We start from the raw sequence: 17,471 nt of genomic DNA, 5'->3' as shown, positions 1-17,471 counted from the left end.
CACAGGGCCTTTCAACTGGCCCTCTGGCTGCCTCAGTAGCGAAGACAATGTGCGTGATGCACTGGGGGGCGGGGGCTGCATCTCACCCCTTCCTCTTCATAAAAATCAGAATGCCCCTGTCGTTGCAGCTGCCCGCACTCTCGCGGTGCAGCTACAGAATATCAACCTCGGCACCAACCGTGCCTTGAGAACCCCCTTTACCGGGGCTCCTCCAATGCCACTAACAGCACCAACAATGCTTTGGGAATCCCCCCTCACAGGGGCTCCTCTTGCAAGTACCTTCGCGGGCACCCGTTGGGACCGACAGTGCTCCCCTCCAGGTCCCTACTCACCGGGACTTCTCCTCCGGTCTCTGAGACTGGCTGAAGTCAGGCACCACAATGTGCCCTGCCGGGCCTGCTCACGGGAACTCCCCTGATCTGCCCCGGTCTCCCCGCTGTCACCGGCGATCTCCCTCTTCCAGGCAGGGGAGGCAGGAATGCTGGATTGAATACTTGCTAGTTTACCTCTGAGGCGGAAGCCGGAGGCTGAATCTTTTAAACGTGTGCTTTTTCTTTCATTTAAATCGTGGTATACTTCATTTCCATTTAACTGCATTTTTAATTGTATTTTGCTGACATCACTACCCACTGCGCAGCAGACTACGTGCTGACGCAGGGGCCAGAAGTGATCACAGCTGCCATACTGGGTGGGGGAAAGGGTGGCGGTCGAGTTCCTGGCCACATCCGGCCCTCTCAAGGTATTTAAACGCTGCTAGATCAAGTGTGCTGGTTGAATACTTGCTAGTTTACCTCTGAGGCGGAAGCCGGAGGCTGAATCTTTTAAACGTGTGCTTTTTCTTTCATTTAAATCGTGGCATACTTCATTTCCGTTTAACTGCATTTTTAATTGTATTTTGCTGACATCACTACCCACTGCGCAGCAGACTACGTGCTGACGCAGGGGCCAGAAGTGATCACAGCTGCCATACTGGGTGGGGGAAAGGGTGACGGTCGAGTTCCTGGCCACATCCCACCCTCCTTCCATACTGGATTTAAGGACGATGTCAATCCGTCCGCGCGGCGGGCGCGCCAAAGGCAAGCCCGTCTGCGCCCGTCCGCGCCGGGACCGGGCCGAGGGCCATGACCCCTGGACTAAACGGTAACGCTGATTATAGATGTTACTCTGGTAAGGATCTTCTACTGCTAAAGCCAGCTCCATGTGATAACTGTCCACGCTATAATCCTGAGCACATTGTTCAATCGGCTATCTTTACATGTCCCAATTGTGCCTCCTCTCTGCCGTTTATCAACGGCAAAGTGCGCGCCATTTCTTGTAATAATACCAACACCAGTAAAATAAATATTGCACTTATTAATGTTAGATCTCTGGGTAAACACAGACAAGAAATTCATGATTTAATAATTGATAAAAACATAGATACGCTATTTATAACTGAAACATGGATGGACGCGGAATCCGACCCTGATCTAGTGGTAGCTATACCTGCAGGATATTCAGTTCATCGACTTGACAGACAGGGAAAAAAAGGAGGCGGTTTAGCGGTTGTTACACGGGATCACTTCCCCGTTAGATTATTTCCAATTCTGTCTAAATGTTGTGAAGCATGTCAATTTTCCATCAAGGTTACACCCTCATACAATCTGAAGGGAGTGCTCATGTATAGACCGCCAGGTTCGCGATCTATGTTCCTGGCTAATCTTCATTCGCTCATTGAATCTTTGGTGACTGAGGACTCTTTTATGGTATTGGGAGACCTGAATTTTCACTTAGAAAACAGGATGATGCGGATTCCCAAGCATTAAAGGGATATCTGGAAAGCTTGGGGCTGGCTCAACTGGTGACCGCCCCGACTCATGAGGCCGGCCATACGCTGGATGGCATTTTTACTAACTTACAAGGCATAACCATCCTGGATGTTTTACCGGTCACTTGGTCTGACCACTCTGTTATTCTCGGTGCCCTCTCAATTCTTACTATGCCCCCAACCAAACCAGCCCATTTAACTCAGGAGCCTTTAAGGGTCTGGAGGGACATAGACAATGTAGCTTTTTCTGACTTATTGATTAAGTCCCGCCCTACCATATCCATGGATCCGAATATAGCAGCCAAACAGTTTGTAGACTGGATAGATAATGCGGTGAACCTTCTAGTTCCCCTTAAGACTATCTCTAGGAATAGAAAGGTACCATCCTCCCCATGGTTTACAGAAGATCTTAGGAGACAAAAACAAGAATGTCGTAGAGAGGAAAGAAATTGGCGAAGGTCCTATGATCTAGTCAGTAAAATGCGCTACAAAGAAACACTACTAACCTATAAAAAAATGATTTTAGAGACCAAGAAGAAGCATTTTGGTAACCAAATTGATTCTGCCATAAATTCCAGTAAACAGTTATTTGAAGTAGTTAAACATCTGGCAGGGAAGTCGACAGATACTGCCCCCACTCCATCGCAGGCCCTCTGTGACTCATTGGCTAACTTCTTCTTCACCAAAGTTCACGACATCTACACTGAGTTCTCCACTAATGATATAACATCTTCAGCTGCATCTACCATGCCCCATACTTGCACATTAGATCAATTTGAGGCACTGCAGGAGGAACAAATCAGGGACCTTATGGTGTCTATAAAATCAGGATCAGCTTTGGACCCCTGCCCTCCCAGAGTTTATCTACCAGTTCTTGACATAATTAGCATGTCTATTATGCAAGTTTGTAATGTGATTCTTGGGTCTGGGATATACCAGAATATGTTAAAAACCACTCTGCTAAAACCTCTTCTTAAGAAGCCGTCTCTAGATAAGGAACAGCTTAAAAACTATAGGCCCATAGCCAGTTTACCATATATATCCAAGGTACTCGAGAAAGCCATGAACATCCAGTTGGCGGACTATCTTGAGCAAAACAAACTGCTGGATGATACGCAGTTTGGCTTACGAAAGCTCCATGGCACAGAGACGGCCCTTATTAAAGCTGCAGATGATATCAAAACCATCAGGGATCAAGGTGGTGCAGCCATTCTCATAATGCTGGATCTCTCGGCGGCTTTCGACACGGTCGATCATTCCATCCTGATTGACCGTGTCGGAAGTCTGGGCATCCAATCCAGCGCGAGAGAGCTGCTCACCTCTTTTCTCTCCAGTAGATCACAGGCAGTTACATTGGGTCCTTTTAAATCGCCAGAGCTTGCCTTGCCTTGTGGAGTTCCCCAGGGCTCATCGCTAAGTCCAACACTGTTTAATATCTACGTGTTGGACTTGGCGAGAGTTATTAAAACCTACCAGATGAGCCTAACCTCCTATGCTGACGACGCCCAGCTGGTGCTTGCTATTAATAATGACGGGGAACATGTAGCGGCACGGTTTCAAGAGGGCATGCTGGCTATTAGAGATTGGATGCAGGCCAACTGCTTGAGGTTGAACTCCGAGAAAACGGAGGTGGTCATTTTTGGAAAGATCACCCCACAGTGGTCACCGGTGTGGTGGCCTCCTTCGTTAGGAGCTTTACCAACCCCCTCTGCTAGGGTCAGAAATCTGGGCATAGTTTTTGATGACAAGCTAAATTTTGTAGCTCATGCTAACCAAACGGTGGCGAATGCTCATCACAAACTCAGATTAATTAGGAAAATCATTCCCTTTCTGTCGGATAGTGCGGGAAAAACAGTAGTGAGTACATTGGTGCTCTCCTCGCTTGATTACTGTAATGGTTTGTTTGTCAACGCACAAGCCCGGGTAATCTCTAAGTTACAAATGATCCAAAATGCAGCAGCAAGACTACTTTCCAAAACTCCAAAATGTAATTCAGTCAGTCATATAATAAAAAACTATCATTGGCTATCAATTAAAAATCGAATCAAATTTAAGTCACTTTGCTTAGCATTTAAAGCCATTCATAACCAGGGTCCTAGGTTTTTGCAAACTCAGCTTTCCACCTACCGCCCTTTAAGACCATTGAGATCGATGTCGTTGCACCAATTAGCGGTACCACGCACAAGGACAGTCACTTGGGGAGACAGGCGTTTTACGGTATCTGCAGCTAGACTCTGGAACTCGCTCCCATTGACAATTCGTACAGCACAATCGCTCCTCCAATTCCGGAAACTGGTGAAGACCTGGTTGTTTAACCAGTAATGGGTTCCTCGTTCAGATTTTGCCACCCCCAGAAAAATCCTATCTGGTATTCATAGCGCCAAGACGCCCGCGGGCATATGTATGCGCTCTATAAATTGTATTAATAAATATATAAATAAATAGATGGAGCCTGCGAGGCTCCGACGCCTCTCGCTACTGCTTTTGTCACTGTGGGCCCCGTCCACAACCAGGCGCTCGTCGCCTGACTTTCGGCGGCTACGTCCGCCCGGATTGTCCCATGAAACACGAACGCGGCCCCTCCCACAACCAAGCAGCTTGCCTGACTTCCTGAACGCCGCTTGTGGTGCGGCGGCTTCTCGGTGTTGCAAAGATGAGGGGTAGGCTCCCGCTCTGCTTCTAGGGATCACGGGGGAATCCCTATTCCGGGATTCCCTGGGAATGCTTTTGCAGCACAGCACTGCCGGCCTCAAGACCCCTGGGGCACTTCTCATGTCCTCTCAGGTCTGGGCAGTGCCCTCCTCATGCCGAGTGCACTCTCCAGGACACATAGTCCACAGTTCATCAGGGCAGAGCTGGGCACAGACAGGCCGGCACGTAGGAACCCCCAGGAAGCAGCAGCTGGGTCCCACGACTGTTCCTAATGTTGCCCAGCAGTCTTTCGCCCCAGAACAGGTAGCCGCAAGCACCCAAGCACACCTCTCAAGGGGTCACAGCCCCAATAGTTATACAAGGTTGGTCTTTGTTTGCCTTGGCACAGGGCTTGGGGATTCAGTCCCACTGGAACGGGGGTTTAGGAGCATTTTCATTACAGTGCTCACACCCTCCTTTGTCAAGTTGGGCTTTGTCCTCAGACACACCACAGAGGGGCAGAGCCAGCCTTGAACCAGGCAGGCACAGACCCATTCTGGGGCTACTCCTCCCACTACTCTAAATGTAGATCTGCCTATTCAGCCTAGCGCTGACTTACCCTGCCCCTCTGGAGCCACACACCTCACCAGCCCCTGTCACTCCAGAGGCAGACGTACAGTACACATCAGGCAGGCAAAGCCACATAGTACACAGAAATGCCAATTTCTAAAAGTGGCATTTCTAAAATAGTGATCATAAACCGTGCACACCATTACACAGCATTTATCATCACTATTCCAACCATACCAAACTTGACCATGCTGCTCCTCTCATATCAGGAATTACCACTGAAACACTTATCAGGGAATCCCCAATTCATTCCTATGAGAGGGCAGCCTCACAGCAGTGAGAAACAAAAATGGCTGTTTGTCACTACCAGGACATGTCACACACTTAAGGGACATGTCCTACCTTTTACCTACAAAGCACCCTGCCCATAGGGCTATCTAGGGCCTACCTTAGGGGTGACTGACTTGCAGTAAAAGGGGGTCTCAGATGTGGCAATCACTTTGCGTACCACGTCACAGCGGCAGTAAACTGCGCACACAGGCCCTGCAATTGTAGAGGCATGGGACAGGTTTGAAAGGCTACTTTGGTGGGTGGCGCAAGCAGCGCTGCAAGCCCACCAGTAGCATTTAATTTACTGTCCCTGGGTATATGAGATACTGATAGAGCAAGATTTCGAATCGCGACTTGCTCGAGTCAAGAACCTCGAAATCTGTTATAATCCCGTAATTCCAATTGTTCGTTTTACTAATTTTATGTATTTTGAATGTGCGTGTGTATTAGTGAAGCTTGCCTATATGTTCTACTAATATGATTAACCCTCGTCCCTAAAAATGGCCGCCGCTTTAGAATCTGCTTCTGCGCATGCGTTAGTCACACTCACGTGACTCTACGTAGATGTCGTTCTGGAGGGAAAGGGTGCGCATGCGTAATAGCCATAAGATGGCTACTCACTGTAATAACGTGGTGAAGCTTGTGCTGTTGCTCATCGTGTCGTTATGTGTTGCACTTACCCTTAACAGCATAGTATATTTTTATAATGATAAACCTGAAGTACGAAATCATGACATGTAATACATTCGTTTATTTCTATGTTTTAATTTGTTTTCGCTTACTTTTCATGTATCCTCGGCACGGAGGGGTGATGGGGGTTGTGCGTCCATCTTGGAGTGTAGTTCTGCGCAGGACCAGGCATGGCGAGGTGACATTGAAACCGAGCCAAGTGAAGGTTACTGCCAAGAAGGGCCTGGGAAGATGCACCTTCACCCAGCCGGAGAAACAGAATTTGTACTATACTTGCACCAAATGTATACTCTGCTATGGTATCCTGTGTATTCTTTCATGGGAACCCCAATCTTGCTAGGCGGTACCTTAACATGCAAAATAAGTCTTACAATAGTCTGTTCTGATTGGTGTGTTAACCAAATCCTACCTTAGGACCAATCGAAATTTGGGAATTCTGACACTTTGCAACATTTGGGGGTGGTACACTGACCCAAAAGAGTATATCTAGCCTAGGTTTAGCTAGAGATTTTGTCCGACTTGTCCGAATAGCTGACCTGTCACTGACCCAACGCACTCAATAGGTGACCGAATATACAGAGCGCTGCGGAGCACTCTGTCCGAATTTGACCATAGACTAAGGTTTTACTAAACCTTAAGTGCTGGCGGAGCACTTTGCTCGGGAGTTCGCTAACCCAATCGGGGTTCTGACTGATAGCTGCAGAGAGGGTGGAGCGCAGCTGTTGCTTCCGAACTGCGGGTGCTGGTCGTATCCTGGTGGTCCTGTCCTGTTCCTAATCTGGGTTTCCTGTCCTGTCCTGGGGTGTCCATTCTGCACCTGCTGTCCCGTTGATGTTCGTCCTTCCTGGGGGTATTTCCTGTCCTTAACTGACCCGTGGCCAGGGTTGGTTTTCACACCAGTCTAGGTAAATATCTTCCCGAAAACTCTAAACTGCACTTTTCTATTTTTCCGTCTTTACTTCAATAAAGACATACCTTTGCACTTGATAATTTTCCATGCTTTCCGCAACCATTACATATCCTAAAGTCATTTGCATTTAATTTCATAGCGTGTTCCTATGTTACCCTACCTTTTAGAAATCATTTTCTCCATTGCAGTTTGCAATTTCCTGTTATGGTCTATAATTTTCTCTTATAACTTTGACTGAAGTACTTTATTAGAGTTTTAACGTGTTTCACTTTACACTCTTACTATAGCTGTTTAGGATTCCTAACTTCCCATTCTTATTCATAAAACTGTTTCCCATAGTATAATTTTATATCTTGCATAACTTTGCCCCTTTAACGATGTCTATTTTTGAGTTCCATTCTTAGCGTGTTCTCTGTTGCACTATTTACAAACTTAAATGATTGCATTTACATTTTTCTTGTATGGTTATATTCTTTTTGTTATCCTGATTATTGACTGCTTTTTACTGTAAACATTTTGATTTCCGAAACTGAATTTTAGATAAATTACTTAAAACTCCCCAGTTGTCCGTGGTCATTTGATGAAATATCGAAATTATTTTATGTTGGGTTTTGTATTTTGCTGCCTTTCCTTTTACAGCTAGCTCCCTGACCCATCGTGGTCATAGGTACCCGTAGCGGTGGATGGTGAGTCGGGTACACTGGAAATAAACGAAAGGGACTCAATGATTATTGGTAGTTAGATCGTAAGGTCATCCGATCAATGTATATAGTGAATTGAAGTATATGGGCCCGAAAACAGAAGTAGTGAAAATATTGGTCGGGTGACCTGCGATCTCTATCAGTAATTTTCTGGTAGCACAGAGGATGGTTAGGGAATAGCTAAAAGTTAGGTAGGACTAGTTAGATTAGCTAAGTTGGATGCTGCTTGGTAGGAAACCTTATATGCTGCTAATGAGAGTAGACAATTCGGGTGATCTGATCACTCACTTGAAATGTTTGCTTTGAAAAATTATGAAATGTTTTAAAATCGTTATTCTTGTTATTATACTGTTATATGTATTAATCCATTCGTTTGTAAAACGTTTTTTATGTTGTCGGAAATCCCCGGGGAATTGAATAGCGAGTGGTGAATAGAATCCACTTGCTTTGAGGTCACTGGCTTTCAAGGAAAGTTGGTGCAGGTTAGGCAGAACTGGAAGCACTAACTAGGGTTTTCTGAATGTATGATTGAATAAATGTTAGCAACGAGGTTCATTGGCAAAATTCCTATTGTGGCATAACCTAGTGAGGGTCACACCGGAAAAGTAGCAGGTTCATCGGAGCTTGGGTGAAAGCAAAGGGGCTCGCTGGTGAAACTTTAGACTTGGATATATCCCGGAAAGGTGGATGAGTCTAGGGAAGTAGCAGGTTCTCCACTGCTTGTGTGAAGGATAGGCAGAAGAGATCTATCCGTAGTGTGTGAAAAGTAAATGGAAGTAGTTTACTTGCAGTGAAACAAAACTCTTTCCTGTCTAGACACTTGAGCACAGTGGCGAATGTGTATTCGTTGTTAAATAACCAAACACTAGCACTTTAGAAAGAAAGAAAGTTTCCGTTACCTTGTGAAGGAGGGAGTCAGGCGCGAAGCTGCTCTGACGTCACTCTGTGCCGCGCTGGGATTGGTAGACGCAGCGGGTAGGTAGCGGAGCTGGAATTGTAAAGGAGGGGTGAGTGCCGAAGCGTGAGAACTGTCTCGCCAAAAAGCTGCGCACCCATAGGTCGAAATTATTTGAAATCGTGCATCTCATTGGTCGCACGAAAATAAAAGACGCACTTGGATTGGAAGTGATTTTGTAAACAAAGTCACTCGTAGAAATCGTATGTGGCATTCGTATAGACCACATACCAGACCTGATCCACGGCATATGGGATTTGAGAACGATCAGTGGAAAGGCGTTAAAAACGACATTATGTACGGAAATAAGAGAAAATTGTCTCTTGTAAACAAAGTGAAGAATTATTTCAAAAAGGACGAGCCAATTAAAACTAGAGAAGGTGTTGTCATACCGCCACCCAACACTCCTGCATCTTTCATGATGTTCGATAAAGGGTACAACACATGTGTATGGTTGGAAAACTGGGCGAAATACACGAAAGATGACGGAGTATTGGCTTTTCCGTTAGAGGGTACCTTTAACAGTAGGATTCTATTCAATCTGAGAACCCGAATGAATGACTTACATCCCAGACCTAGGTTAACACAGTACGAAGCACTAGAGGAATGGGAAATTGAGGCTTTTGAAAGGGATAAGCCCCGAATGGATAAAGGATTAACTAAATTTTATCCAAAGTTGAAGCAGGAAGCTCGAGCCAAAAAGATGAAACAGTGGAGGCAGAATATGATTGTAGAAGGACTGTTTCCCATGATGCCAGCATGTGGTCCTCCTACAGGGGAGAAGAAAACAGAAAAGTGCAAACATTGGGTACCTATTGGAGAGTCGGATGATGAATTGTTAGATGACATATTTACGAGAAGCCCACCTCCTTATAATGAAGAACGTCGACCTTCTAGTGAAGGGGAAATTGCCGAAGACCTCCTCCCTCAGAGGAGGCCAGATCTGCCAGTGCATGAGGGGGTTGCTTCATACCTCCCTACCCCGAAAGTCTAGGTCCCGTAGAGAAGAGGGATATTTATCCAAGGATACCAGTTAGTGGGGAGGCAAGACACTCCCGTGAAAAAGACTTTTGCTCTCGACCTCCCTACGGAGGTGAAGCGAGACCCTCAGGTTCAGGAATGCCGTTCCTACAGCCTCATTATGAGGAGGAACCAAGATCCCTAGGCACAGGAAGTTTGTTCCCAAGACCTAATTATGGCGAAGGACCAAGTGAAACACATCCCACTGCCCCGAGTTATGCTCCCACTCTGACCCCGCAGGTGTTACATGACAAGTCCTTAGAGAGATTATTGGAAGAAGAGGAGCGGGAGGTTCTAGCAAAGCAGAGAGCTTAGATAATTCAGAAAATCTCTCAGTTAAATACCAGTCCTGAAGCCTTGACAATCCCAGTAACTATCGGACCGGTGGTTCCGTTGTATGGGGACCGTCAAGGGAGTCCCAAAACTCCAGTCATTACCCCAGTCATAGCCCAGCCAAGACCAGAGCCCTTAATTGTAGATGAACAGACGAATGAGTGTGAATCTGAAGTCTCACTATTGGATCTGCCCATTAGAAATACAGGGAAAAGGATGCAGAAAATACAATCCTTTCAATACGAGGGAGATTCAAATGGAATCGACTTCGGGTACTAAAAGTGTCACGTTGGTGACTCCTGAGGAAATCGAAAGATGGAGTCAAGAATTAGAGAAACAAACTCCACAGACGAAATCTTTAGATCTCTACAAACTGAGAGTAGAAATAGAAGAACTAATGGCAGGAAATGTAGGATTAGACAGATTAAATACCTACTCTGAAGAAGAGCTGTTGTTTATTTGTAAAAGTCTTACCCGAAATACCCGAGTACTTCATGAAAAATTGACAGATACTGCTGCTAGCATGGGAATAGATATTTCAAAATCGAAACCCTTGCAGAAACCATACAGAGCAGAATTTTCAGACAAAGATTTGGAAAACCTGAATATATCAGGGAAAAAGGCACAGGTCAAGGAACTATTGACAGTGTTGCAGAAATGGGGAGATGTAGAGAGATGGAAAGCCAGATGGGCTAGGAAAAAAGATGAGGCCAGGTCTAAGCAGGTGACTCCCGAATTCGTTCTAAAGGAAGCTGACAAACCAGAACAGTTATGCCCAATGCGCGAAGTGCCAGGTGGAAAATATGTACATGTTCCATGGTCCAGACAGGATATTGTGTCTTTTACTAATGACTTTCCGAAGTTGAGAGAGAAGCCTGTGGATGCGTATCGCAAGGTAGAAAGATTTGTAAAGGTGCAAAAGTGCTTGTGGAAGGACCTGGATGGGTTCTTCGACATAGTGGTCCCTGTAGATCTGTGGACTGAATGTAAAATAGCCATAGCTTGGCCTAGTGAGGAATACCCGAGGGACTCCTAAACAGGTGAACCCTCTATTGAGGTGATGAGGAAATATGAACAAGTAATTCAACACTTGAAGCAAAAAGTGCCCGCAAAGAAAATCGATTGGACCAAGATAGACAGAACAACGCAGGAAAGGGACGCGACTGTGCATTCCTTTTATGAAAGGCTGTTGCAGGTGTTCAAAACATACAGTGGTATAGATAACATCGAAATGAAGGACATGACGCATTTCATGTACAGGTTTGTAAACGGTTTAAGACCCGAAATTTGTCAGTGGATAAAAGATAACAAAATCTGTTGGCAGTCCAAGAAAATGGACGAGGTCCTACGGTACGCAAAGTACTGTGAGGACGAGATGGCAGAAAAGAAAAAGGCCCTGAAGGAGAAAGTGATGTGGGCACAAGTAAAGCTCGCAGAACAGCAGGAAAAGCAACTTAATAAGTTAAATAAAACTACTCAGAACCAAGGCCCTGGGGGTGGGGGTGGAGGAAAGCCCCGAGCAAAAATGAGCAGAGAGGAAGCCAAAAAGAAATTTCCCTGCCACCAGTGCGGGGAAATTGGACATTGGAGAGACGAGTGTCCGTATTTACAGTCCGATAATACCCAAACCCCTGATTTAACTCCACAGACGCAGAATGAAAAGCCAAGAAAGACCCAGCAGCAGGTAAAAACGATTCAAATACCCCGAGCGCCAAAGCCAACTTTTAAGGGAAAATCACCGCAGGGAGATGATATAGAGATCTGGGGGGGCAATGAGAACAGAAATGCAGCAACTTCGCAATATTTGTTAAATGACACTTTTTTCTGTGACGACGAGTACTGACGGGGCCTGAGAGGGGAGGACAAGGAGTGCGTACTTGGCGCCTCCTTGCCGGTAGACCAGTCAGGGCCATACATTGAAGGAAAGGTTGATGGAAATGATGTCACCTTTCTATTGGACACTGGTGCTACCCGTTCTACTGTAAGAACAGCAGACGTTCCAAACCTACCCCTCTCGGGAGAAGCAATCCAAGTAGTGGGTGTATCTAATCAATTGATTAGTACCCCTGTTACCGAGCCCATGGAGCTATCAATAGGGAACTTCAAAGAAATGCACAGATTTGTCGTCTGTGATACCAGTCCAGTGAACTTACTAGGACGTGATTTGCTGTGCAAAATGAACTGCACTATCTTTTGCACACCAAAGGGCGTTGAAATTCAGACCCCAGACGAAGATGGTATATACAAGCTAATGTTAGTCAGACCTGACTCAGAAATTAAACGAATGACTATACAGGACTTACCTGAAGAACTTCAACAGACAGTGAAACCAGAAGTATGGGACTTTACAGGAAAGGATGTAGGATTAATGGCCAATGTAGACCCAATACAAATAGCCATAAAAGAAAATGCAGCCTACCCCAAAACTAAGCCTTACAGAATGAGTGCCGAAGTGAGAGCAGGAGTTACCATTGAAATACAGAAATTGCTAGAAGCAAACATCCTACAAGAAGTGATGAGTAGCCCGTGTAATTCCCCTATAATTGGAATCAAGAAGCCTAGTGGCAAGTACAGAGTAGTGCAGGACCTGAGAAAGGTAAACAAAATTGTGGTTCCTTGCTGTCCGATTGTCCCAAACCCAGCAGTGATTCAGTATCAGATTCCCTGGGATGCTGAATGGTTTACTGTGATAGACCTATGTCACGCATTCTTTTCAATTCCATTGCATCCAGACAGCAAATTTCTTTTCTCATTTGCTTTCAACAGTCACGTGTACGTTTGGAACAGGGTCCCCCAGGGGTACACAGAAAGCCCCTCTATCTTTAATCAGATCTTGAAAAAATGCCTGGAAACTTTAGTCTTACCTAAAAAGTCTGTTTTGGTACAATACATTGACGACCTCTTGGTGGCGTCCAAAAGTCATAGGGATTGCGTGATTGACACCATTGCCCTACTGAATCACCTAAGTGAAAAGGGACATAAAGTGGCCCCTGAAAAATTGCAGTTCTGTTCAAAATCAGTGAAATATCTGGGGCACCAGATAGAAAAGGGAATCAGAAAAGTCACCTCTGAGAGAGTTAGAATAATTCAAAAGATGCAGTTACCCCGTACTCAGAAAAAACTTAGAATGTTCCTTGGAGTTGTAGGTTACTGCAGGCAATGGATTGTGGGATTCGCAGTCCATGCAAAGCCTTTGATAAAAATGACAAAGAAAGGAGCACCGGATCATGTGGAATGGGATGATGAAAGCTTAACAGCATTCACTAAATTACGGGATTGTCTGTGTACCGCTCCTGCTTTGGGAATGCCAGATTATTCCAAGGAGTTTGCTCTATTCTGTGACACACGAGACAATTGTGCATTGTCGGTCCTAACTCAGGAACATGGCTTGACTAGACGCCCCGTGGCATATTTCTCTGCCACTTTGGATCCAGTGGCTGCTGGATTACCTGGATGTTTGAAAGCAGTGGCCGCAACATGTACAAGTTTAGAACAGAGTGAATCTATTGTCATGGGACATCCAGTAACTGTGTATGTTCCACACGCAGTTGTGATTTTACTAACCAGAACCAAGACTCAGTATCTCACACCTAGTCGGCTGACTAAATACGAGAGGATTCTCGTGGGTGCTGCAAATGTGGCCATCACTCGGTGTAATATACTGAACCCAGCCACTCTACTCCCGGACTCAATGGTTTTAGAAGACCAGGGAGAGAACGAGCATGACTGCATTGACCTGACAGAATTCAGTACTAAACCCCGCCCAGACATTAAAGAAACCCCTTTGCCTGTACATGATGAGGAATGGTTTGTGGATGGTTCATGCAAGAGACACGAACTGGTAGGCCTAAGTGCTGCCTACGCTGTGGTTGCTTTAGACAGAGTTAAAGAAGCATCCTGTTTATTTGGAGTAAAGTCTGCACAAGTAGCCGAATTAATTGCCCTGATAAGAGCTTGTAAATTGGGAAAGGACCAAAGAATAACAGTGTATACTGACAGCCAGTACTGTTATGGGGTTGTGCATGACTTTGGCCAATTATGGCTACAAAGAGAATTCCTGACTTCATCAGGTACTCCCATTCGAAATGGAAAAGTTATCCAAGACCTTCTAGAGGCAATCCAATTACCAAAAGAATTGGCAGTGGTCAAATTGTTGCTCATAAAAAGGGCCTTGACCCTGTGTCATTGGGAAATGATTTTGCTGATCGGGTAGCAAAACAATGCGCTATGGATCGCATGTCAATGAATATCAGACTGGGTGGGACTGGAAACAGCTGCCAACTTATGATGTTTGAAGAAGTGCCTACCTGGGATGAAGTAAGTGAATGGCAGCATGCTGTGCCCTGGGAAGAGAAAGAGAAGTGGAAGGAACTTGGTTGTCGACCAAGACGTGAGGATGGTGTCATTGTGAGCCCGGATGGTATGCCTGTGTTACCTAGAAACCTGCTTACCCCTATGGCCAGACTGATACATGAAGGATCACACATTGGTAGGGATGCCATGGTTCTGGTATTTCAACAGACCTGGTACAACCCGAAATTCAGGAAGGTAGCAGAATCCCTTTGCCAGAGGTGCATGACGTGTCAACAGTTCAACGCTGGCAAGAGAACAGTAGTTGAACTGGGAAAAATTGGGAAGTCAGGGGGTCCCTTTGTGAGAATACAAATTGACTTCATCACAATGCCTCGCTGCGAGGGAAAAAGATATGTCCTTGTCATTGTCTGCCTATTTTCAAAATGGGTGGAAGCTTACCCTGTCCCAAAGAGTGATGCCTTAACAGTAGCAAAATTGTTACTACGAGAATTGATACCTAGGTTCGGGGTGCCAGTCACTATTGAATCAGATAGAGGCGGACATTTTCAGAATGAGGTGATGGACCAACTCTGTAAAGCATTTGGAATCACCCAAAAATTACACTGTGCACATCGTCCAGAGGCTTCTGGAGTGGTAGAGCAAATAAATGGCACTATTAAATCAAGGTTGGCCAAAATGTGTGATTCAACTGGAATGAATTGGATTACTGCCTTGCCTCTTGTTCTGATGGGACTCCGAAGTATTCCAGATCGGAGAACAGGCCTGAGCCCCCATGAAATCTTGATGGGAAGAGTGATGTGACAAGCCTGGGTACCAGGAAACAAACTGTTAAGCATTTCTGATGATTTGGAACTTGAGTACTGCAGGCAACTGGGTGACCAAGTGCGTTCTATCTCTCGCCAGATTGGGGAAGACGCCGTCGCCAACCCGACAACTCCAGTTCACAAATTGGTTCCAGGTGACTGGGTTAGAATAAAGAAGCACACTCGTTCGAGTTGCCTTGCACCGAGGTGGGGAGAAAAACGCCAAGTAATACTGGTGACGACACAGCGGTGAAGTGTGCCGGCGTTCCCAGGTGGATCCATGCCAGCCATACTCAAAAGGTAATTCCAGACAAAGAGCCTGGAGCTGAATGTTGTCCAGCTTAGGGGTCTGCGGATGTCGGTCCTGAAATAGCTGAAGACGAACAACCGAGCACCAGTCCAGCTGAGGGTCATGCAGACGTTGGTCCCGAAGTAGCTGATGACGAGCAACCGAGCACCAGCCAAGATGATTGGATACCTATAATCGATCTCATTGAAGACCCAATCAGAACAAGAGAGCGAATCTACGAAGATAGACAGTGGGATAGAGAGGTCGAGACAGGCACAGGCGAAGACCCTCAGATCATTGAGATTCACGTCAAATCTGAGGACGAAGAGGAAGGTCAGACAGGTGTGGTAAATAAATAAATTACCGGTACTATTTTTCTATGCATTAAAGGAAAAAGGATAGCTCAATAAATGAGAGGCAGAGTCTGTGGTATCTGAGTCATACGGGCTTTAATTAAGTGGCTCGAGCCAATGGACATCGGGTTCCATCACCTACTAAGGTTCAGGAAGGGACAATCTCGACCTCGATCTCAACATTTCATTAACATCATACAGTATATATAGTAAAACAGTACAGTTGCATTGAATACAGTAGGCGTAACAAGTGAAAAAGGAAGATAAGAACATATGGGCGTGAAAAGAAGGCGTGCACAGGGCGTGCACGGAGGTGTGTGATGTAGACGTCACAGAAGTGTCATAAGTGGGTGGACACATGGAGGGGGCTTCATGGGCAGCTGGAACCTTTAACCTACTGGTGCGCGCAAAACTAGTCATGACGTGTAACTGGGGAGAGCTGGGGGGCGCTGACTCCTAGCACTAGTAGAGGAGACTGAAGTCTGGGATGTCAGAACGACCTGTACCTATAGCGTATCTGATATCTTGTGTTTAGAGTACATGTTGCTTGATTCTAAAAGTCATCAGGGCAAAGGCTACTTGTCACTAAAGCTAGTGTATGCATATATTTCTTCATGTATTGCGTGAACTATGGATCTTCTATGGATACTAATTCAGGAAATCACTTGCATGGAGACAGAAAGACTGGACTGTAGATGGATATGTTTATCCGGTTCGTTAGCTAGGAATGTGAAGCCGGGGAGCTGAACAGATAACTGTAGGCATAACATATTCTTGGCAGGCAGGCCAGGCCGAGCCGAGCCGGGCACCGCGTTGCTTGGCAGGAAGTAAGTGAAGGGTCAGGGATGCGGGCGGGGCTGCATCTCTCGGAGTGATTCAGGAGACTTGAGGCCTGGATCTTGTGTCCGGGCCCTGTGGAGCCCTAGAAACGGGTGCAACTCGATGATTTAACGTGCACCATGCAAATACGTTGGCAACATAGGCCTAGAAGCCTAATTCACGTTGCTTTCAGGAGGACTGGATAACTGACATACTAACGTTAGACGCAACTGTAAATGCGTCTTTATTATCGGCCATGGAGAGAAAATGCATATTACTCATGCACATATATTACATGTTGGGGAACACGTAGGGACACATAACAGGGCAAAATTCAATTTTCCTCATTCCCTCCTTGTTCCCTACGTTCCCTTCAGGAAACATCAATATTCATGAGACCATCTATCTGTTCATACAGCATCATTTGCTCGTCTTTTCTCATTTGGGAGTGGGATTGTGGACGTGGAATACAAGATGTAGCGCACAACAACTGAATATGATCATTACTACTACTCCCAGGAATGACAGTACTTTCCATCCCCAGGCAGATATTACACTCCAGAGCCAGCCGGACCAAGTCCAGGTGCCTGGATTCTGGTGTTAGCTGATGGGCTATTTTATGAAGTCTAGTTATTGCTGAATACACGGACGGTGCGTTATTAGGAATGAAAACGCAACAACTAGATCCGATGACTCTACAAGCTCCGCCCCTATCGGCCAGTATGACGTCAAGAACAAGGCGGTTCTGAAGAACAACAAATCTCATAGCAGACTGCTCTTCTGTTAAGTTACCTAGGGCGGAAGTAGTCTCATTCACTACTGCTTCAAGGGTTCTGGTTAACCTGCGTATTAATTTACTATTCTGGACGGGACCTATGAAGAAGAAGAAACCTTTATTGAAATCCGTATACTGTTCCAATGCAGTTTCAGTCTGATCGACAATTGG

The sequence above is a fragment of the Lissotriton helveticus genome, chromosome 2_1 (genome assembly GCF_964261635.1).
Source record: "Lissotriton helveticus chromosome 2_1, aLisHel1.1, whole genome shotgun sequence".
NCBI classification, from domain to species: Eukaryota; Metazoa; Chordata; class Amphibia; order Caudata; family Salamandridae; genus Lissotriton; species Lissotriton helveticus.
Note: the sequence above shows the minus strand (reverse complement) of the source record.